Source organism: Petaurus breviceps, unplaced genomic scaffold, assembly GCF_028583685.1.
Source record: "Petaurus breviceps papuanus isolate PSGF00001 unplaced genomic scaffold, PetGlider_PUasm1.0 221, whole genome shotgun sequence".
Classification (NCBI taxonomy): domain Eukaryota; kingdom Metazoa; phylum Chordata; class Mammalia; order Diprotodontia; family Petauridae; genus Petaurus; species Petaurus breviceps.
The window spans coordinates 10550687-10574437 of record NW_027185877.1 but is presented as its reverse complement, the minus strand read 5'-3'; the positions used below and the strand labels follow the sequence as shown (position 1 = coordinate 10574437).

Sequence of the window (23751 nt, the reverse complement as noted above, 5' to 3'; positions counted from 1 at the left end):
GACAGATCAAAGAAACACCAGAATACTTGTTTGAACTAATGAAGCATAAAATGAGGGGGCGGCTAGGTGGAGCAGTAAATGGAGCACCAGCCCTGGAGTCAGGAGGACCTGAGTTCAAATACGGCCTCAGACACTTGACACATTTACTAGCCGTGTGACTTTGGGCAAGTCACTTAAGCCCAATTGCCCTCAAAAAAAAAAGAATAAAGTGAGCAGACTCGGTAACCAATCACAACAGAAAACTGATGATAAAGTGCATCTCATTAGACTGAATGAGATTAGAATTTAGAATGAGATTCCGTTTTCAAAGATGACCACTATAATACATTTATTTTAATTGATTGCAAGGAAAGGTTTTTATTTTTTGTGGAGAAGTTGATATACTATGGATCTATTACTATTACTAAGATAGTAATGGTAATGCAAAAAAAGGAAAAAAGAATATCAAAGAATTTTTAAAATACACAGAAGGAAGCAGATGGAATTCAGAAGAGATCATAGATAAGCAAGGCAATGTTAATACTTCCATATTAAATTATATATATACATATAATATAAAGCTATGTGGATATATTAATAATTTATATGCAATGCTCTTTTTCTGTACTTTTTACATGGTAATGTTCATGTTTCTTAATGATTTTCTCATTTGTAATAATTTCTTTTAGATGAAGGACCTGATAACATAGATAACTTCCAATATATGATCCTACCAACAAAATTTATGATTATGTGCTCAAGTGAGTGGGGACAGGCTTAAGCACTACAGGAGAAAGGAAAGATTGCTATAACCTGGAGTGGTTGAACAAGGTAAAAAGAGTTCAGTCAACAAAGAATACAGATGAGCCTGGGAAGTGGAAATGAGCATGGCATACTGAGATAGTGAGATCAGTTTAGCTAGAAGTACACTGGTTAGTGTCATGTAATAGAGAAAAATAAATTTAGATTTGTAAATTGAGTTCAGTTTGTAGAAAGATTTGAATTCTATGGTGAGGAATTTAGACTTTATTTGTAGTTTGTGGATTTGTGAAAGGTTTCTGAACACAGGAGTGATTTTTTTAAAATGAAATTTATGTTTTAGAATCTAGTGGTAATGTGCAAGATCATTTGGAGTGAAGAACCCCAAGAGAACAGGAGAACAAGCTTGGGGGCCATTCCAGTAACAGTCATATTTGATACGATTAAGGCTTGAACTAGGATGATGACAATGGAAATTTAAAAGAAGGAATAAATGTATGAGATATTTCAAAGGAAAAATTGACAAGAGCTGGTTTGTAATGAGAGATCTGTAATTCTCGCTGAGGAATATATACTGTCTTGTTTTCTGTGAAGCTTGAGAAAGTCACCTCCAGCTAATGTTTATGCTTGGGAAGGGGATAAAAGAATGAATGTGGTTGTGTGTTAGTGTAAGTGGTTAGTGTGGTTAGTGGTTGTGTAAGTTGTGGTTAGTGTAAGTCTAAGCAGAGGTGGGACTTGCTTAAAGGTGGGGACTGTAGCATTTATCAATGGTATAGGTAGGTGGTGTTGTGAAGAGAATAAGAGTGAGACCAAGACCTGGCTTTTAGATAATTTAAATGTGGATTTATTGATCAATCATGCAACTGCCCGGAGTACACACTCAAATCAGGAAGCCCTGTATTGGGGTACAGACTGAGTTTGTAAAGGTAAAAACCACAATTGGGGAGGGGAGCTAGCATAAGCAATGACATACAGAAGCTAAGAACAGCCATTGGTTGGAACCATAGTTCAGGGCTAATTTGGAAAACATGACGCAAGGATACAATGATGTGACCAGGGTCCTTCCTAGAACAAGGTGGAGGGCACAGGGGCAGTGGAATTTCCCAAACGGGCTAGGTCATGGAACAAACAGGTCAGGGTGATGTTCTGGGTGAAGGATGTGGGGGACCCTGCTTGGTCAATATTTATTTAGATTTTTTTTTAATCCTTTGATCCCACATTGCAATCATGGCCTCTATCACTTTTGTAGGGGTTGCAGGATAATTATTTTTAAGAATTGAATGGAAATCACTCTTTGCATAATTAAATTTCTTTATGCAATTTGCCCAGTGGAAGTAATTTTATAAAGTTGGTGCTGGGGGACAATATCAATGTTATTCTGATGAATTGGTTATTTTATTGGGTTTTTATTATGTACTGTGTAGTTGGGGTTTGTCACGAATTTCTTTTTGGTGAGTTCATGACTAGCCACTGCCAAATGACTATCAACAAGACAGAGACAGGAACCCTGTAGTTTTATTCACTCTTGAGTCACACTCCACAAAGTGGATGGGAATGTGTGTTTCTTACAAAACAGCTAGTCATATACATATTTATCACTTAGAGGGAATGAATCTTGTTACAAAGCAGTTGATTACATAAGATAAAGAAGTGTGAGTTCGTTACAATAAAATTGGTTACACATAACAAAGAGGATATACTTATGACATGGTATAACGCCATGCACAGAAGCTTTCCAAAAGAACTGCTACTGTGAACAGCTTTTAAGGTTCTGATTACTCAGTATAGTGATCACTCTATTTATTCCATAACAAAAGCAAAACATCCACAGAAAATCAAGGTACAGCATTCACAATATTACAACTTATCACAGAAAATCACAATATAATGTTCACAACATAGTCTCAAAGTAAAATAGTCACTCTTAATTTAACTCAATCAGTCACTTATCAGTAACAATATCTCAAAGTACTCAAAGTATAATCAGTCACTTATTCAGCAAAATCTTACTAAGTATCATACAAAAAACCCTCCACCCCTTAGGTCACTAGTAAACTATAATTCCATAATTACTCAGTACCCAAGGCCAGGTCTTTTCATCTTAAGTTGGGGCCTGTTCTCAGATTCCCTGGATCCCCTTCCATGGTCCCAGATTCTACCTGGATTCCCCAGACTGTCACCTACCTGGGTTCAATGGCAGACAGCTCCCAGTTCCTTGACCAGCTCTCTGGGCAGGTGCTGCTCAGGACTAAGTTCTCCATTCTTCTGTAGCTGTTCTGCCGCCAGATCTCAGTCTCAAGGAAATTCTGACTGTGCCTCTCTGGGGCTTTTCCTTATATACACACAGTCTGTTTCAGCCAACCCCTTCCTGTTAACATCAGTAACAGAAGACAGGAGTCTATACCTTCTGTCTCCCCAACAAAGACTTGATCAGTTACTAAGTACTAAGTACCTGCTACTTTTGCCAACACAAAGGGATCTTCAGATTCAAAATTACATTATCATTACACATGGGGAAAAAGAAGATAGAAAGTCCTTAAAACAATTACAAGTGAAGAAAAAGAAAACATAGAAAGCTAACTTATTTTTCTTTGAGCAATTATGACCCCAATATGATGGGGTCATACATAGCAAATGAGTTAGAACAAAATAGAGTTGGTCATGTCAACTTTTAACAATCTACTCTTAACAGCTTCAAGGCCAATTTGATGATAAATAAATCTCAATTCATATAATGACAATTTGTTTTATAATGGGGAGGGGGTTTCACCTATATAGTTAATAAAAATTCCACATATATTTGTCTTATTCATATTTGAGTGGATATATTATTTCAATAATGTAAATATTCCCATTAATAGTAGAGATCACAACCTATTCTTGACTTCTCATCCTATGTAACTCTTATTCATGTCTTCTCATAAATTCTACACAGACCCTTGCTCTTTTCTGCTCTTTTCCTCTTTAATTTATTTATAGTACCCTTAGCCCTAGTGCAATACTCTATTCTCCATGACCAGCCACAGGGGCCTTTTAAGTCTTGAAGTGAAATACCTGAATTTATCTAGCTACTATATTAAGTCTATATAGCTTCAACTAAGAGACATGAGAATTGTGCATTTTGTGGATACATGATGAAAAAGTGAATTGATCCTATTATTGATCCTATTTACAAATAATTGCTTTTGTCCTTTAACTGTTTAAGTCCTGGTTCTCTGCCTCTGAACTTGGTTCACAATTTAGTTGGTGTGTAATGGGTTAAGTTTAAAAAATTCAGCTTTCCTGCATGCCTGAAAGAATTTAACTGACCTTGGGGAAATATGTGTGAACAGTAGGCCTAATATCTTTATACCACCAAGGTATATCCTTCAAGGATTCATGGTTAGCTGTTCAAATGTCCAAAATCTCATACCTGGACTCAGACAAGGCACACTTCTTAGACCCATGAGAAAAGAAGGGGGAGAGGTTCATTATTATCCATATTATAAAACTTCCTACCAATCATATTGCTCTCTGTGCCTCACCTTTGTAACCAATCATGTTGCCCCCAGTCCCATGATGTCATCTATTCTGTTCTGTACCCCCCAAAACCTACAAAAGGGGAGCTGTTCATCTGCTGAGGGTCTTTGGCGCATAAATGGAGGCCATCCCATTTGACAGGCATCATGTCCCTGTTAATAAATGTCCTCTTGCTCAGAGAATTGCCCAAGTTTACCCAGATTCAGACAATGGTCTGAATATTTTTGCATTCAAATATCTAATTATATCCCAGTCTTCCCCCATGCTATTAGCCATTACTCTCACCCTGGTCTTTGCCAAATACCATTGAATCTTTCTGCAATATCACAGCTCAATTGTTGTTGATTGAAATCACATAGCCTTGTACATACCCAGACCAAGTCTGACCTTTGCTGTCTCAATAACCATCTGACTTTATCTAGTATGTGTGGAAGCATATTCAAATCCTCCTTTTTAGTTTATTTACAAATATTAAGAAATAATATTTTCTCTAAAGCCCTTTCCAGAGTCCTGAGAAAACTGTCTTTGAATAGTAACAGATGAGAGAACAAAAAGTCTTTTCTTAGGAGACAGATTAAGAGTAATAACCAGATGTCCTCACTCACTTGAAGTGATCAGCCAGCTGTAACCACACTTTTTCTTTAACAAAGGATTGAGATTTCAATAGAAGGGAGGCATCCCTTTGATTAACTCTAGAGTGTGGGATATACTCCAGGAAAAATGAGACAGCAATTTTCTTACTCAGTTCTGGAGTGTTAACCTAGATGTATTTTAATATATTTCTTTTGTTATGGGGATTTTTAATTCTTGATTTCCTTTCATTAATTTTTATTATTCAGGGAGATTAGGGTCATTTCTCCTAGTTATTGAGATGGCTGAAACTCTTCCCATAAGATGTGAAATTTACATAAAGCCTTGAATATTCCTTAGATAAGAAGCCAGAGGAAGAATCTTGACTGTCCTAGACTCCTTGGCAACATGTAAAAATCTTTTCCCTTAATCAGCCTATTTGTGAACCTTAGTTTAAGCTATAACCTGGCTCAGTTTACTGATAGAGTATGTTTAGGTTTATTTCCTTAGAGAATGTATAGATTATACTCTGCTAAACTAAATTTGTTCAACTTTTATGATATTGAAAGGAGCATGGGATTATGAATTTGTGTTTAACTTTTATGTCCTAAGAGGAGCATACAAGATAACAATATATAAAATAATTATTTCTCTGTCTCTTACATAATTTTGTCTGTAAGAGGCCTTGTTAGAATTGAGAGTATATAGTATTAATATTAATATTTTTTCTTTGACTCAGTTCCTTCTTAGTTTATCCTGGGTTCTTTTACTGGTTCTTAATTTGGACTCCACCATTTCCTCATTCTTATATTCTTCTTTGAGGCTATTTCTTTTTTTTTTTTTAAGCAATCAGGGTTAAGTAATTTGCTCAAGGTTACACGGCCAGTTATTTTTGGGTGTGGTGCTAAGTATCTGGGCCTGGATTTGATCCCCAGGTCATCCCGACACTGGAGCCGGTGCTCTTACTCACCTGGCCGCCCCAATAAGTAAATTTGTTTTTGTTTTTTTGTTTGTTTGTTTGTTTTGTGTTTTACAGGGCAATTGGGGTTAAGTGACTTGCCCAAAGTCACATGGCTAATTTTTTGTGTCAAGTGTCTGAGGCCAGATTTGAACTCAGGTCCTCCTGACTCCAAGGCTGGTGCTCTATTCACTGCACCACCTAGCCACCCCGAGGCTATTTCTTGATTAGCATTCTTCTTGCAGGTATTTATGTGTCATATGCTAAGATAAAGAATACTATTTCTCTTTTCCCTCCTATTTCCCATAACCTATTTTGCCTAACCAAAATATGTTTTAAAATAACATTCAGAGCACATAATTAGTGAGGTTAATGTACTTTTTGGATACCTTCTTCATATTTTTAACTGGGTCCAATCTTTTCCTTGCCCCAGTCTTTGACCAGTTTTCTCCTTTAGCATTGTGTAGAAAAATATAAGATTATATATTGCAGCTGTGGAAATGACTTTTGTTATTCTAGGTTTCAATAAGTAAAAAAATATACATATCTTGTTACCTTGTTCTGAAAAGATTTCCTTGAGATAAACTACATCCACCACTTCCTGAGATTGAGCTGATGTTAAAGTTGACTTTGAGGGCAGGCCAGGTGGTTCACCGAGTAAGAGCACTGGCCCCAGAGTTGGGATGACCTGGGGATCGAATCCGGGCTCAGATACTCAGCACCACACCCAGAAATAACTGGCCGTGTAACCTTGAGCAAGTTACTTAACCCCAATTGCTTGAAATAAATAAATAAAGGTTGACTTTGACTATGATTTGTTTAAATTCTTGCTAAAGTTGCAGAATGCTTCCTAAAAGTGGTATTTAAAAGAGTGTATTTATCCTATGTCCATAGTAGATGCTTATACATGAGTATCTGCCTGCCTAGCCAAATAAAGACCTTTTTTTTTACTTTATCCTGACACTCTTGCTTTTTCTGATGGACTGATGCAGTCCTCAAAAAACCATTATGATTAATGAATAATGACTCCTTATGGGATCAGTTTTAAAATTAATTCCACTATAAGTGTGAGAAGAGCATCCTTGAAATAGAAAAGACATTACAAAAGGGCATCATGAAGAGGGGCATGGGAATGGGGGAGGAGTAATACATCATTTACTTTGGGAAAAAGGTAATTGTGGATATAGGATGTGTATATGGATGAGTCATAGAATTGAAAGAAATTTTAGAGTTACTATAACCCCTCCTTTACAAACGAAGAACTTAAAATCCAGAGAGGCTAAGTAACTTATCAATGACTCCAAAAGGAGTATTTCAACATTTCAAGGATTCATGATTTAATTCATGCAAGAGGTAATCCATTCATTGAAGTAGATTACAACCCCTGTACAGATTAGTAGACAGTTTGCTAGCAGAGCTATCATTGGAAATTTCATCTCACTGCTGTCAACTTTCTGTTGAGGAACTTCTCTGAACTTGGCTAAGTTGGTCCTAAGATTGCCAACATTCTTTTACTATACCAGGCCCAAACTTATAGCCTTTCAAGCTTGTGTTCTGCTGTCATAGCAGAACCTAGGGTTATGGCCACAGCACAACTAGGATTTGGAGCAGTACTTTCGTGGAGGGTCAAAGTATATGACCAAAAGCTATACAGCACATTTATGGCAGAGTCAGGACTAGAAGCCAGATGTCTTAGAATTCATTTTAGTAAAAAAAAAATGCCCAGATATATTTTAAATAGCAATTCCTTAATTTTACAAAGAGAAACTGAGACCCAGAAGAATGAAGTAAGCTGGGAATAGAACCCAGATTCTCTGACTCCAAGTCCACTACTTTCTTCCAGTATGGCATGATGACCTGTTACATTGCTCTGCCTTCCTAACCTACTACTTCCCTGAGTCAGTGCACACCTTCCAGAAGGGTGAGGATAAAGTTTATAGCTGACCCTTTGATGTAGTATATGCTAGGGATGGTGATGACTAAGACATAAGACAAATCTTGTGCTCTGCCATTCTTTAGGTTCTCAAAGTTAAGTAATCGGCATTCAATTTTTGTGTTTGTGATTTGAAATAACTATATATTATATCTCCCTAAGTACCCTTGTTGTGATTAAATTCTTCAATAAATATAAACTAAAGCAACAAAGTTCTGAGCATGATCAATTTAGTACCAAAGCTATCATTGACAATAAATGGGATCTAAAGTTCCTCAGAAAGCAAGAATACCATCTGGGAGTTTGCCGAGCATTCTTACAATCAGTAATGAGGAACAAATCAACATAGCCAATCTTGAATAATATGTTTTTAAAGGTTTTCTGATTGGACAGAAGTTTACAAATCTTAGGTTATTTCCAAAATAGGGAGAGAATGAAGAACTGGAAAACTGGTGTGGTTCCTGAGGAAAAAACATTCCTTCTTTCTGATTGGTTGAGATATAGGTATTATCACAATAAAAATCTGATAAAGAGAAACTGAGGCACAAAGGCCCAATCAATTTATCAGTATGGCTAGCAGATACCAATAAATTAAATCCAAGGCCCCTCAGTAGCTAAGGATGCATCTGACAGTCAGAGGAGCTCTTTTATACAGTTCATAATGCAGAGGTTATATAGGACGCAAAAATAGTCCACTGATGTAAATTACATCTCAAACTGTGATTGGTCTGACCCAGAAATAGGGTCAGACTATGCTTGGCCTGACTTAGAAAAGGAATTTCCATAATCTAAGGTAACAGGAAAAACAAAATATCTAACATCCCCTGAACAGTCCCATGGTAGGTAAATATTTTATTACCAGATTGACTCATCTCTCCCTATGATCAGCAAAAGCTCACAGATTAGAATTTTTGTGTATTTGGCCCATAAGAATGGGGAAGTTAAACTCTTATGAATTTTGATAATAAGAACTAGTTTTAATTTCTCTAACAAGGCCTGTACAATCAAGGCTGAACTTGATTCACAAATATTGATTCTAATTAGGTATAGTTAGATACACTGATTATATTGAATTCTTAACAAACTATTGATAATTAATTTAAATTTCCCAGTATTGATTAATGGAGTATTTTGCACCAGGAAGTTATGACAGTGTCTGATAGGAATCAGCAATTTCAATTGTGGAACTAGCTTCTGACAAGGAGAAACAGGGGAACTCCTCTGTTTTTTTACAGCACAGCAGGGCCCAGTACACAAAACAGAAAATAATTAGGATATACAATGGAATTAATTGATTAATTAATTTTATACCGCATACTACCAGGAAGTTATAGAGATAGCAGGAAAAATACAATTCAGAGTTATGGCTATTTTCATCCTTCAAAATGTATTCTTCAGGACCTAACTTCTATATCCTAGCAAAAAACTAGCACAGAGGGCAGAAAAATACATAAAATACACAAAAGAACAATTTCTGTTGGCTAGGTATGAAGAATTTGCCTACTAGAACATCTTGACATACTTCTCACCTTTAGCTTCACCCCAATCATGAATCTGAAAGTCACTCATTCTTTTTTTTTCTTTTTTTTTTTTTTTTGCCTTTTGGAGGGCAATTGGGGTTAAGTAACTTGCCCAAGGTTACGCAGCTAGTATTTTTGTGTGGGTGTTAAGTGTCTCAGGCCGGAACCAAATTTGGGTCCTCCAGACTCCAGGGCTGGCCCTTTACTCACTGCACCACTTAGACGCCCCAAAAGTCACTCATTCTACATTGATTAGAGTGAGATCCTCAAGCAACATGGATTTGTCAATGACTTCATCTAGGTGTGCCTCTGTACATATATATGTAGCACTGCCTCCAAGGTTAAACTGTACTTGCAGGTTGGGTGTCCCCACTCCCCTCACTGATGCATAAATGACAACTGCTACCTTAGGGTCAGGGTACTCTTTAAACTATTTTTTTGTTGAAGAATTGATCTCACTGCTGCTAACTTTCTGTTGAAGAACTTCTGTGAACTTGGCTAGCCTGATCCTAGGATTGCCATCACACTGTTTCTACACCAGGTCAAACTCAAAGCCTTTTGAACTGCCATTTAGCAGAACCTAGGATTATAGCCACAGCACAATTGAAATTTGGAGTAGGACTTTAGTGGAAGGTTAAAGTATGTGGTCAAAAGCTATATAACATACTTATGGCAGAGTCAGTCATCTGTCATATAGTCAATAATGGAAAACTAAGACTTATGATTTTGACAGCATAAGGAATTTCTGGTGTGTAAAGTTCCATTCTCCCCCTCCCCTCCACACACATATACAAAGATATACTTCTCTACGTTAGAGTCTTAGAGAACTGTCTCAGGCACTAAGAGGTGAAGTAACCTGCCTATGGGCACATAATTAGTATGTATCAGAGACAGGACTTGAACACATCTTCCTGGCTCCAAAAGAGGTTTTCAATATACCTGAAGATTCTATGGCCTCTTCCTCAACATGCATACATGTGTACATATATAAATATATGATTTTAAGGTTATATACAATTGTATACAATTATATACAACTTGTCCAAAAAAGAACTTAGCATTGAACTATTTCTAGTACTCTAATCTTCCAATCTTTGATAATGTAAATATATAAGCCTTTGAATAAGTTGTGATTGATAGGTGCTTATCATTTGATATTCTGTTTTTTTTACTCAACATTGTATGTTGTGCATCATTTCACATATTTGCTAAGTTATTTGTCATTTTTCATAGTTGTGAGTTTCATATTCTAAAGCTTTTTTGGTCATTCTTCTGTTGTGTGTGTATACGTGTGAGGAGGGCATTTGGGTTGTTTCTGATCTTTCATTATGTCTACTCAGTTCTTGATAGAGAAATGTCTACGTAGTTGATGATCATGAAGCCCATTTTTATTGCTACTTCCTAACAAAAAGGATAAATGTATTTCCCTATGCTCACAGAATCATAGATTCAGAGTTGGAAGGGTCCCTAGAAATCTTCAAATCCTATCTCCTCATTTTACAAATGAGATATCCATGGTTTTAAGAGGTGTTGACCTGCAAGTTTGGTTAAAAGAGGCAAACAGGCTGGGTGATTACAAATCCATATTGTTTATTCCTTTAAAGTTAGCAGACTTGTGCTTGCATGGAGCCAAAACATAAGTTCTGACTGGAAGAAGGACAAGTTTTTATATGTTTTATAACAATCCCAATTCCCATAGAGATGACTCAGGGTCTCTGTGTCACTCAAATTTACGATCTCCATATATGTTTAAACACATTATGAGAAAGGAATTTTCTTAATTGAATAGGTGGTAAATACAATAAGATAAGAGAGTTGACAAAGTGTCGATTGAAATTATGACCCAAGATATCTGTGTTTTTCTTTACCATTAACATGACATAACATAGTATATGTCCATAAAATATTAAGATAAAAAAAGTCCTCTTTTTCAAGGTAGTGTCTGCTTAAGATGCCCTCTCTTTGGTAGTCATTATCAGAAGAATGCTCTGGTCAGCTCCCTCCAACTTTGTTGACACAGGAGGCATTCTCTGAGTTTACTCAGATCTGTTAGGCCAAGGTGCTTCTGGTTGATTAGTTCAGGCTCTGGCCTTTATGAGGTTCAAATGATATTAAATAATTATCAGAGGTTAAGTGTCTTCCATAGTCACACAGCTAGTAAGTGTCTGAGAAAGGATTTAAATTCAAGTCTTCCTGAATCCATGACTAGTACTCTATTTACTATGTCGTATTGTCTCAGAAACAGAGTAACTGAGAGCCCCAGAGAGTCAGTGGCTTAGTGGTTGAAACTCCTCTTTGCATTATCTAGGGAAAAATGACTTTACTGCCTACCTAGAAAATGGCCAATAAATCTTTTTTTTTAATGTTCTGATGCCTGGTTCTAGACTTTTTGGTATACCTTAAAGAATTAGAAAATATGATTTGTTTTTATTATTATCATTATTAGAAAACACTGTCTTTTAAAACAAACCATAAAAATTTGTACAATTCTAAAATTAAAAACCTAGATTATATGTATATTCAAACTAGGCTATGTTGTAAATATTCAAAGCATTTCAAGATATCATCTTTGTATATGATTTGCTTATTTATCTTCCTGGTGTTTCATGCAATTATTTATCTCAGGGTTAGGGAACCTGAAACCTTGAGGCTACATGTGGCCTTAAGTTTACAGGTTCCCCAACCCTGATTTATGTCTTTAGTAAGATATGACTGAGGCTTGACAGCAGTGGTTGAGCTTTCGGTGGGCGTACAGGGGTCCAGTCAGTACGTTCGCATGAGTTGGAATAGAAGTCTCAAAATGGCAGATGACCTAGACTTCGAGATGGGGGATGCAGGGGCATCAGCTACCTTTCCCATACAGTGCTCTGCCTTGTGCAAGAATGGCTTTGTTGTGCTCAAAGGCCGGCCCTGTAAGATAGTTGAGATGTCCACCTTCAAGACTGGAAAGCATGGCACTGCCAAGGTTCATCTGGTTGGTATTGATATCTTTACTGGGAAGAAATATGAAGATATCTGCTTTTCAACCCACAACATGGATGTGTCCAATATCAAGAGAAATTATTTCCAGCTGGTTGGGATTCAGGATGGCTGTCACTGCTCCAAGACAGTGGGGAGGTAAGGGAGGACCTTCGTTTACCTGAGGGTGACTTTGGCAAGGAGATTGAGCAGAAGTATGATTGTGGAGAAGAGATCCTGATAAGGGTGATGTCAGCCATGACAGAGGAAGCAGCTGTTGCAATCAAGGCCATGGCAAAGTAACTGGCCCCAGGGTGATGGTGGCTGCAGCAACAATTGTGCCTGAAGAGGCCTTCCCTCTCCTCCCCAGCCTGGTCAAGCTTTGGCCCCACCCTGGCTGGACACCTACTCTTATTTTTTTGATGTTTTATTTTGGATTTTTTTCCTCTCAATCCTGGGAGCTCCTCCCACCCCCACCCTTTTAGTCCAGCCCTATCTCCCCCAACCCCTTGGACAAGATGGGGGCAGGGCCTTGGTAAAACTGCCCCCTTCTTTCCCTCTACAGCCCTGGTCGGGGAGAGGGGATGGAGGCTCCTTGAGATTTAGTTTTTTTTTTCTTTTTCATTATTCAATTTGGAAGCAGAAAGCTGTGGATTCTGGATTCTGGCAAAAATCCTCTGCCCCCTCCCTACCTATCCTGTCTGGACCCCTGGTTCCCTATACCTCACCTAGCATCACTCCCTCCTCCAACAGGGGACCAGACCCCTTCCCAACCCCATCTACCTATGTCTTTCCCCAAATCTCTTTAGTGGGAGGAGGGACAGGAGTGGGGAGGGGCTCTATCCCCTCCTCAGGCATCCAGGAGGGCCCCTAGCACCCATGGGCCCTACCCCTCCTTTCCGTTTTCTCCCTGACACATTTGTTAAAAATCAAACCTGAATAAAACTAAAAGTTTAATATGAAAAAAAAGACCAAAAAAAAAACTACCAGTACTGAATGGTTATTAAAAAAAATGGGATTAAAATCTTCAAATGTAGATAATATAAATAAAAAGAATTGACAGTGAAATTAGTTAAGATATTTTCAAAGCATGTTTCAGCATGCCCAGGTATAATTAAACATGTGATACAATACATTAACCTCTTGAGGGTTTATTTAAAAAGAACACAAAAGACCTATTTCCCCTATTCACAATACACCATTGACCTTTATTTAAGAATTGGTTAAAGGAGACAAACAAATAGTGATATACAGTTACAGAATTTATTCCCCAAAGCTAGCAGATACTTGTACAGGAGCCAAGAACTACGTCCTGACTGACAAACAAAAGGATGAGAGAGGTGAAGTACATTTTAGGACCATCCTAATACAGGGTGGCTGAGTCACACAAAATTATCCCTGTAATGGTTTAATCATTGTATGAGAAAGTAATTTTCTTAATTGAATAAATGGTAAATATAATAAAACAAGAGAGCTGACAAAGTGTCAATTGAAATTATGATTCAGAATATCTGTGTTTACTTTACCAATAACATTCCATAACATGGCATATTTTCAGAAAATATTAAGCTAAGAAAAAGTCCCATTATTTAAGTTAATGCCTCAAGTTGAGGGTCTCATCCTTAAGGGCTATAAAGTAGGCCTCTTCTGGTTGACATAAGGAAAAGGGTTCTCTGAGAGCAAGACAAAGCTGGACCTGTTTGGAATTTATGATCTCAGGGTGCCTGTTTTAAATCCTACTCCCAGCCTTATCTAGTCTCTGGAGTGGCTGAGACAGAAAAGAAGCCTTTTTTAAAATGAGGCAAGGTACTCTGTTTGATTAATTCAGACTTTGGCCAAAATATTATATTTAATGATTACCAACATTTTGTGATGTGGGATAAGGATTTTTTTTGGGAAGGGTGTTTAGGATATGAGGGAAGTTAATGTTATTATGAAATTATTACTGAATAAAAATAGGCCCTTAAAAATGTTATGTCTGGAAAGATATCAATTTCATGGTGTGTTAAGATGAAACAACCACTAAATGTTCCTCAGCAACTTGATTTTTTCTCAGAAGGATTTCCTCCTTTTGAACAATAGGCAATAACGAAGTATTGAAAGTTGGGTCTCTCTTAGGATTGAATTTAGACATTAAAAAAAAACAACCTAAGTTCAGACACATGTTGGTTAGCTCTGTATCACAACATAAAACATGATTTTCTTTGCTTTTGTATTCTTCTCCCACCTTGTTATTCAAGAAGTAAAATCTTTAGGATCAAGAAAGGAGTAAGAGAAATGCCATACACAGGTTTGAGACTTTGGACTCACTCTACCTGAGCAAATCTGGCTACATTACTTCCTTAAGATACTAGAGATCTTGTCTAAAGGTTTGGGGTACCTTTTCTCTAATGCTATCAGCTTGAGCCCTTATTCCAGTACATTTCCTAAACTGTTAACTACCTGTGATTAGCATCCCAGTTTCATTTAATTAACATCAATCAGCTTTTATAATGGGAGATTTACTGAAAATATCTAGCAGGAACAAAAATACAAACATTTCCTCCCAACATCTAGAGGCACATTTTTCCCTATATCATATCAGTCTCTGAAATAAGGCCATTTTTACACAGCATTGATTCCACCAAGTTCAATTCCAAATGTAGCATAGTGAATGAATGGTTGAGGTCATACCTCTACCACTGCTGGACTGGGGTGGATAGGTTGCTTCTTCTGGCTTATGGAAAATCATGGCATAGACTCCAGTTCCTGGTCTTGTGATTTTACTTTCCTTCCTTTTTTTTTGTTTTTGCTTTTTGAAGGGGGGCATTTGGGATTTGAAGTGGGGCAATTGGGATTAAGTGACTTGCCCAAGGTCACATGGCTAATAAGTGTTAAGTGTCTGAGGTCATATTTGAACTCAGGTCTTCCTGATTCCAGGACTGGTGCTCTATTGACTGTGCCACCTAGCCACAAAATATGTCAAACTCTCTGGATAAAGGATAAAGTTGACGAATTTATTTAAACACCAGAAAACTGAATCCCCAAACCAGTAAGCCAATTCCATCATAGTACCAAAGATATTCAGAAGCCATAATAATGCTGAGAGCCACGCCATCCTTTAGCCTTCCCACAAACCAATAGGGGATAAATATTTACTCACAAAACTCTCTATTCTTTGCCTAAGCTCTTCCTCTGTCTCCAACTGTCAGACTTTCTCTCTACCAACTTCTCTGTGGCCTCTGCTTCTCCTCAGCAAACTCCTCCCACCACAGGCTCCATGTGACTATATTCAGCCTATCAGGAGGCAGAGTTTATCTTCACAGCAGGGGAGGTCTTCAAACTCCCCCCTAGGTCAATTAAGGGGCAGGAAATATTATCAAATTCCCATTCCCATCACAATATCCAAGCTTTTCGTTCTGTTGTTGGCCTCTCCTTCCAGACTGCTTCTGGTGGTGATGATGCCCCCTTCTTGTGAGGTTGTAATAAAGAAGTTTTTGTTTCAACCTTGAGAAACCTCTGAGTTTTTAATTTTATTTGAGTAAGGGTCTTTTGTCCCACACAATAATAATGAAGCATTAAAAGTCATATCTCTCAGGGTGGCTAGGTGGCATAGTATACTCACCATAGAGTACATAGAGCACCTGGAGTCAGGAGGACCTGAGTTCAAATCCAGCCTCAGACACTTAACCCAAAAACTAGCTGTGTAACCTTGGTTAAGTTGCTTAACCCCAATTGCCCTCCAAAAAGCAAAAAAAAATAATAATAATAATAAAATAAAAGTCATAACTCTCTTATGAAGGTAAAATTTTAGGTGTTATTTTTAAAAGCTAAGTTTAGCGTCATTTTGGTTGAATCTGTATCACATTGTGGAACAAACATGTTTTCATGTCCCCTTATTTAATGTTTTTCTCTCTTAATCAAGAAGTGAAATCTTAGGATCAGGGAAAGGTGAGAGGTGAGAAAAATGCCCTATAGGATATATAATTCAAAATCTCCTCGAACTGTTGGTAGACCTTTGAACAAATAAGGGACACATCTAATCGTTGATGAGGGGTTTATTTGCCTGAGAAGTTATGATCCTTGCTATTCTGGATAATAAATTCACAAGGCAAAGAAAATGAGCATGCTGTGATCTCATAATATATTGTAAGTTAGAATATATTTTGCACAATGATCATAAGAATAAAAAAACTATTTCAACCTATTCAGTTTTAGGTAAACTTCAATATGACAATGGCTCAACATTCATTAAATATCATAGGAATGAGTTTGGCAAAGGTGTTTTCACAGTATGAATTTTTAATTAGGTGCTGGCATGGTATTGATGAAGAGACAGTTAACTTAAGTTCACAAAAAATAGTCCATGTAACTCAAATTATCTCTCTGACCTGAGATTGACCCTGTCCCGTCCAGCGGGACTAGTTCATTCGTGGGGCCGAGGAGGACCCAGCCTGCAAAGGAATGGGTGGGAAGGAAGGAGTGAGACCAAGTGAGTTTGTGTCAAGGTCTGGCTTTATTATGCTAAAGAAAAACATATATACTCTTGGGGGATGAGGAAGTAGAGAAAGGGAGGAGGGAGGGGAGTTTCCATGGGTGGTAACTGAAACTTCTGTGGTTAGGACATCTGGTACTGGAACATTTCGTGGTGGGCCGATTCTCGGAACACGGTACTCAGGGGTATGGTTTTCTCACAGAGGAAAGGGGAACCCAGCCTAGAGGCGTTGGCTCCCAACATTTCCTCCCTTCTTCTTTAAAAAGGAGGGAAACACTTAAATAAAAGACCGGTGAAAGGCCTGTCTTAGGCTATGGGGCTGGTGTCCATGTCCAGTACCTACAAGGCAGAGCCCCTGTCTTAGGCTATGTGGGTGGCCCCCGTCTCTAGCACCTCGTATACTAATAAGGATTTAATCCTAGAGACGGACCCACAATAATCCCGTCATTGGGTGCATCTGCAGCCACAAGGTCTGATGTTCCTGGACCGTGGGGCCCCACTATTCCCGTCATGGGCTCTTTCACAGCGTTGGTCAAAACCTTATAACCTACGAAAACATTTCCACACCCTTGAGTACCACGGGTCGGCATCTGCACCAACAAGAGTAGAAAATCGAAGGCCTTCGAGGGTGATCATGGAAGGAAGGTCGTCACAAGACCCACCGGAACTAAGCCAATGATAGTGAACAGCAATGGGTTTCCTAAGAGCCGAGTCAATCTGTGATTTGACAAAAGTGGTTAATTTGTTAAAGGCCCATGACCCAAAGGAGAGAAGCAACAGAATTCCCACGAGGGGTCCCAAAAGAGTGGGGAGCAAGGTAGTCAGCCGGGGGGATGTAGAGAACCAGTTTTGATACCAGGATTCCTTCTGATCTCTTTCCCTCTTCCTTTTTTCTAAATTTTCTTTAACCCTTTTTAAACTATCTTCTACAAGGCCAAGCTTGTTAGTATAAAAACAGCATTGTTTTTTTTAAAGCAGCGCAAAGGCCGCCTTGCTGTAAAAAAAGGAGATCTAGGCCTCGCCTATTTTGCAAGACCACCTCGGCCAAGGAGGCCACAGAGTCTTTAAGATTTTCAAGACCTGCTTGGAGTTCCTGGAGGTCCCTATCAATAGTTGCGCTAAGCTGAGCATATTGCATATTTGATTTGGCCAAGGAGGCAATCCCGGTCCCAGTGCCAACGGACCCAAGACCTATGAGGACAGCCAAGGTAAGTGCGGTCAGGGGTTCTCTTTCAGTTCTACTGTGTGGATTGGAGCCTCACTCCCAGAACCGGAGGAATTCGTCTGGGTAGTGGACAGTGAGGTGAGGAAGAAGGGAAACCTCCACACAGTAATCTTTATTTTTCAAAAAGGAGGTTGTAATCACAAAGATGGTAAGTCCAGAGGAACAGGCAAGATAGGAATTATTTGGTGCCGCAATATATTGAAATGAGGCATTAACTATAATGGAACGGTTGCAAACCTCTTCAAGTTGCCTGGGAGGAAGCATAAGTGGTCCCAAAAGACAGAGGCCCAGGCCAGAAATGTGACTGAGGGTAAGGCCATGTTTATCCTTTGTTCCCCAGCGCAGGGAAGAGGTGCCATTAGTAAAGGTAAGGTTTCCAAAATGGGCAACCCCCTCATAAAAGGGGGGAGCTGAGGAATAACAGACCCAACAATCTTCTAAGGAATGGTTAGTCATCTTGCTAATTGCATGTACAGAGGTGTTAACCAAAGAAAGAATAAGTGCAGCGGAGGAAGGGGGTCCATTGGGAAATGTGGACCGAAAGGGTTCACTTACTGGTGCTCTAGGTGCAGGGGATTAGGCTTGATTCTGCGCCCCTGAGAAGATCCCGAGTGAAGCTCAGTATTGGGACCAACAGCCACAGGCTTATTTTGGTTAGGGATGCTCTTACGGAGCTTGATGGTAAAAGTCAAACCATTATCATAGTTTTCTTGGTAAAGCCGCAGACCCCAAGACACACCCCAGTCCCAGTGAGTATATTTTTTACCGGGTTCTGTAAATTGGATGCGCAGGGGATGGCACCACCCTGAGCACTCCTGGCTATTTCTCCACTCTGCACTATGGGGGAGAGGGTGTATATAGTTAGCTTTGACCGTAATAAAATCCCAGGAGGAGGAGGGATGCCAGTAGGTGTCCCCAGTGGTTTCGCAGCTCCAGCTGTAGCAGTAGTAGTCTGCCAAGCCTCTGCACTTGGAGTTTATGGCGCGATCTCTATGATAACTGGGGCAGACATAGAAGGGATAGCCTCTCAACCTACTCCTTCGCCCCTGACCCCCGCAGCCTCCCCGTGCAAGAGGGCCAGCTCTATTTGGAGGAACTTTACTGGGGGCCTGATGTTGATCGAGATAATCTTCTACATCCCAGCTGGCTGGTGCCCCTAAAGCTAATTTGCAAAGATCAGGGTATAGGGTAGGCCACCAGTCCTCAGATGTTATTTTTGACTCACTCCACACTGTATCACCTGCTCCATTTATTACCAGCCAGGTATGGTTGAGAAGCTGGTACGGAGTGCCAGGGATGGCCCCGAAGATGACAAACAGGCAAAGGATCATTGTGATGTCTGGCAGGCTGGTCTGGTTCATGACGTCTCCTGAAACAAAGCACAGTTAGAAGATTTCTCAGGGAGATCCCTGGGCGAGTTGTGAAGTTTTATCAGGCACTCTGGAAGCCATCTGGCGTTTTGTGCTTGTGTATCATAGACGCAGGCATGTCCTTTGCCCCAGATAAGGACCAGGTCGGGGCCTTGCCATTTATTGGACAGTGGATCTTTCCACATGGCCTGTGCATAAGTGCTTGCCATGGATGAATGCCAGAGGCGGTCGGCAGCGGTTTTGCCATTAGCATCATAAGTGAGGAAATTCAAAACAAACATTGCATGGTTTAGGAGGGTCTTAAAATTCCCTGCTCTGGGGCATAACATATCCCCCCTGATTGTAGTTTTAAGATCATATTTTTTAATGTTTGATGAGCTCTTTCAACTATGCCTTGGCCTTGAGGGTTATATGGGATGCCTGTGATGTGCTTAATCCCCATTTGGGCGCAGAACTGTCGGAAAGCAATGCTAGTGTAACCAGGCCCATTATCAGTTTTGATAGTTTGGAGCTGTGGGAGGACCGCTAGGGAGGCAAGAATGTGATAAATCACGTGTTTAGAAGCTTCGCCCATTTGGAGGGATGCAAAGAGGAAGCCGCTAAAGGTGTCGATGGAGACATGAACATATTTCAATTTACCAAAAGGTGGATAATGGGTAACATCCATTTGCCATATTCCCCCGGGCACTAACCCCCGGGGATTTATTCCCAAATGAGGCTCAGGTAGGAGGGTCAGGCAGCCCTTGCACTGACACACTATTTGTCGTGCTTGTTCGCAAGTGATGGAGTATCGCAACCTAAGGGTTTGTGCATTAAGGTGGTGCAAGGCGTGGGCTTTTTGTGCAGCGGAAAGAGGGGAATCGGTGAGAGCAACGGCCACAAGTTGAGTGGCTTGATCGACTTCATCATTTCCTTCCGCCAATGGACCGGGCAGGCCTGAATGGGCCCGAACGTGACCAATGAAAAAAGGGGCAGTTCAGGCAAGAATGAGACGTTGAAGTTCTGCAAATAAGGGAGAGGCATTAGTCGAGGGGCGAATGAAAGGAACTGTTTCCAGAAAGGGGACAGAGTGTGCTATATAAGCACTATCAGTATACAAATTAAAAGGCTCTTGCAAGATCTCAAAGACCTTAATAATGGCTACAAGCTCAACTAATTGTGCAGATAAAAAATGGGTATTAAAGTGGGATACCTGACCATCAATGCTAAATGCAGCAACACCCATGGAGGAGCTGTCGGTAAAAACCAAATGGGCTCCTTGAATTGGTGTTGTTTTTGTTCCTTTGGGGAAGACCACAGGTGTCCTTTGCAGAAAATAAATCAGTCTATTTGAAGGAAAATGATTATCAATAGTGCCATGAAAGGAAATAGAACTAATAGCCCAATCATCATCATTCTGAACGAGCCACTGTACTTGTGCAGCAGTATAGGGGGATACAATATGATCGGGGTCTTTACCAAAAAGTTTTAAGGCAGCCCCCCTGCCAAGGCGCAAGAGGGTAGCAACCAAATGGGGATAGGTGGGTAAAATCTTAGAGGGGGATGCGGGCAAATGGATCCAAAAAAGCGGTTCTCGTTGCCAAAGCAATCCCGTGGGCGCAAAGGGGGTGGGAAATATGAGGAGCCAAAGGGGTTGTAGGGGTGCATAATACCCTATGTGCTGATCACGAATGGCGCGCTCAACCATAAATAAGAGCTTTGCGCACCTCAGGAGTAAGGTGGCAGGGGGAGGATGGGTCAGAATCCCCTTTCAAAATGTCAAACAGGGGCCTTAACTCCCCTGTGGTGAGTTTCAAATAAGGTCTCAGCCAGTTGATATCTCCAAGGAGCTTCTGGAAGTCATTAAGTGTGTGAAGGCAGTCTATCCTTAATTGGAGTTTTTGTGAGAGGACATGATTAGTGAGGAGCTCAAAACCCAGAAATAACTGGGGAGGCTGGGTTTGGATCTTTTCAGGGGAAATAAAGAGCCCGCGGGACTGTAGAGCCGCAACGAGCGATTGACAGATTTTGGACAGGTGCGGCTCATCAGGTCCTGCTAGGAGGATGTCGTCCATATAGTGGATAATATAAATCTCCAGGTGGCACAACCGGAATGGATCTATAGTCTGGGCCACAAATTTCTTGCAAAGAGTAGGGCTGTTGGCCATGCCTTGGGGGAGGACCCTCCATTGGAAACGGGGAGAAGGGCCCACACAATTAACTATAGGGAGGCTAAAGGCAAAACGTTTGCAATCATCAGAATGTAAGGGGATGGAAAAGAAACAATCCTTTAAATCAATAATGATCTTAGAAAATCCTTTCGGAATGGCTACAGGGGAAGGGAGCCCCGGTTGAAGTGCTCCCATAGGGACCATGGTTTTATTAACTGCCCTAAGATCATGTAATAAGCGCCACTTTCCTGAACGTTTTTGTATAACAAAAATGGGGGTATTCCAAGGTGATGTGGAGGGCTCAATGTGCCCAGCAGCCAGTTGTTCCTGCACCAATTCCACAGCTGCAGCTAGCTTTGTTATGGATAAGGGCTACTGGTCGATCCAGATGGGAAGGTCATCCTTCCAGGTGATTTTGTCTGCCTGGTGTGCAGGGGGACCAGTGGCCCTTACGAAAAATGGTTGTGGAAGCCCAAGCCTGCACGACCCACCTTAGGGGCAGTCGATACGGGGGTCAAACATCCCTGTTTGTTTTTTCCAAGACCTTGTCCTGGAAGGAATCCCTGGGAGAGCATCTGCTGGGCCACAATCGCATTGGGGCTGCACATAATAACTCCCATCTGAGAAAGGATGTCCCTACCCCAGAGATTCACAGGCAGTCCGGGGACCACAAACAGCTGGACGGTGCCGGCATTTCCTTCATTATCCTTCCAGGGTAACCATTGGGAGCTTTGGAGGGTGTTCCTGGACTGACCAATGCCTTGTAAGTGGGTCATGGAGGCCTGCAAGGGCCAAGCAGTGGGCCAGGCTTCTTGTGACAAAACGGTAGAGTCGGCCCCAGAATCTAGAATACCTTCAAAAATCTTACCCTGTATTGTGAGCTTAAGAGTAGGGCGTTCCTGAGAGATGGCCTGGACCCAGTACAGGTCAGATGATCCGGGCCGGGATACTCCACGCCTTTTGACAAGGGCAGGGTAAGCAGTATCCAGGGGGAGCGGCAAGGCCTGGGCCAAGCGTTGTCCCTTATCAATCGAGACGGAAACATAGGGGGCGGTAGCAAGCAGCTGTATCTCCCCGGTATAGTCATTATCAACCAGGGAGGGGTGAATCATCAGGCCAGCAAGGGTGGAGGACGCGCGGCCCATAATAAAGAAATAAGAATTCGGTGGAGGAGGGCCAAAGACACCTGTAGGAATGGTCTGCACCCCATCTTCCGGATTCAATATTGTGGGAGAGGCGGCACACAGGTCCACCCCTGCGCTTCCTGTTGTTGCTTGGCAGAGGGGGGGGTGCTGGGTGGAGGGGCTGTTCCCCGAGGCTCGTACAAAAGGAATGGGTTGAGGGGCCCGGGCCTGGCCCCTCTGGCCGTTTCCCAGATGGGAGGGTAAGGGTTGGCCATCCACGTCAGTGGCAGACCGACAGGTATTGGCCCAATGTTTCCCCTTTCGACAATGAGGGCAAACAGTGGAGGGTTGATTTAGCTGTTTTGGAGGGCCTGCAGAGGGTGGGGTGTCCCCAGGGCATTGGCGGGCAAAATGACTGGGCTGGCCACACCAGAAACAATTTCTAGGAGGCCTGCCTGCTTGGAATGCTGCTCCTATAGCTAAATGCACGGCATGTGACATTTTGGAGGCAAGGGGATCTATATCACGGCACAAACGAACCATTTCATCAAGGGATTTATCTCTCCATTTGCCGCGTAGTACAGCTCGGCAGGCATTATTAGAGTTCTCATAAGCTAAGCTTAACAAAGTTGGTCATTAGCAGCCTCCTGCCCCAGGGTCCTCTCGGTGGCTTCTAATAGGCGGCTGACATATTCAGAAAAATTTTCCTGCCCTCCTTGGACGATCTTATTAAGGGGGGCAAGGGGGGAGCCAGTGTTGGGCAGGGATCGCCACGAGGCAAGGGCTGCGTTGGCGGTCTGGGCTAAAAGCCTCACGGGGAAACACCTCTGTAGGTCTTCTGCCGCATACTTCCCTTGTCCACTAAGTTTCTCATAAGTCCAGTTCGCAGAAGGCGAACGTGGAGATTTCAAGTTAGCAGCAGCAGCGGACTGGCAGCGATCGAAAAAATCTGCTTTCCAGGTTAGGAATTGCCCCTGCGAGAGGACCGCTTGGACTACGCGGATCCATTCTGCAGGGAGCATGTGGCCTCCGCGGGACATGGCCTCAAGGGTGGAAAGGGTAAAGGGTGCATTAGGTCCATAGGATTTGACTGCAGCATTTAAATCTTTTAAGGTTTTGAAATGGAGTTTGCAAAATTCTGCCTTGTCTCGTGCTGCATGATTCTCATTATCACTTTCATTTTCATCCTCCCCTTCGCTAGCCAAATTGCCT

At 41.0% G+C, this 23751-nt stretch overlaps 1 protein-coding gene and 1 pseudogene across 1 annotated transcript in view; both read left to right on the top strand.

The window, feature by feature from the left end:
• LOC138166401 (retroelement silencing factor 1-like) overlaps nucleotides 1-23751 on the top strand; it is a 131247-nt gene that overhangs the window by 44400 nt on the left and 63096 nt on the right. The window lies entirely within an intron of this gene.
• Nucleotides 11410-13130, top strand: LOC138166354 (eukaryotic translation initiation factor 5A-1-like; annotated as a pseudogene).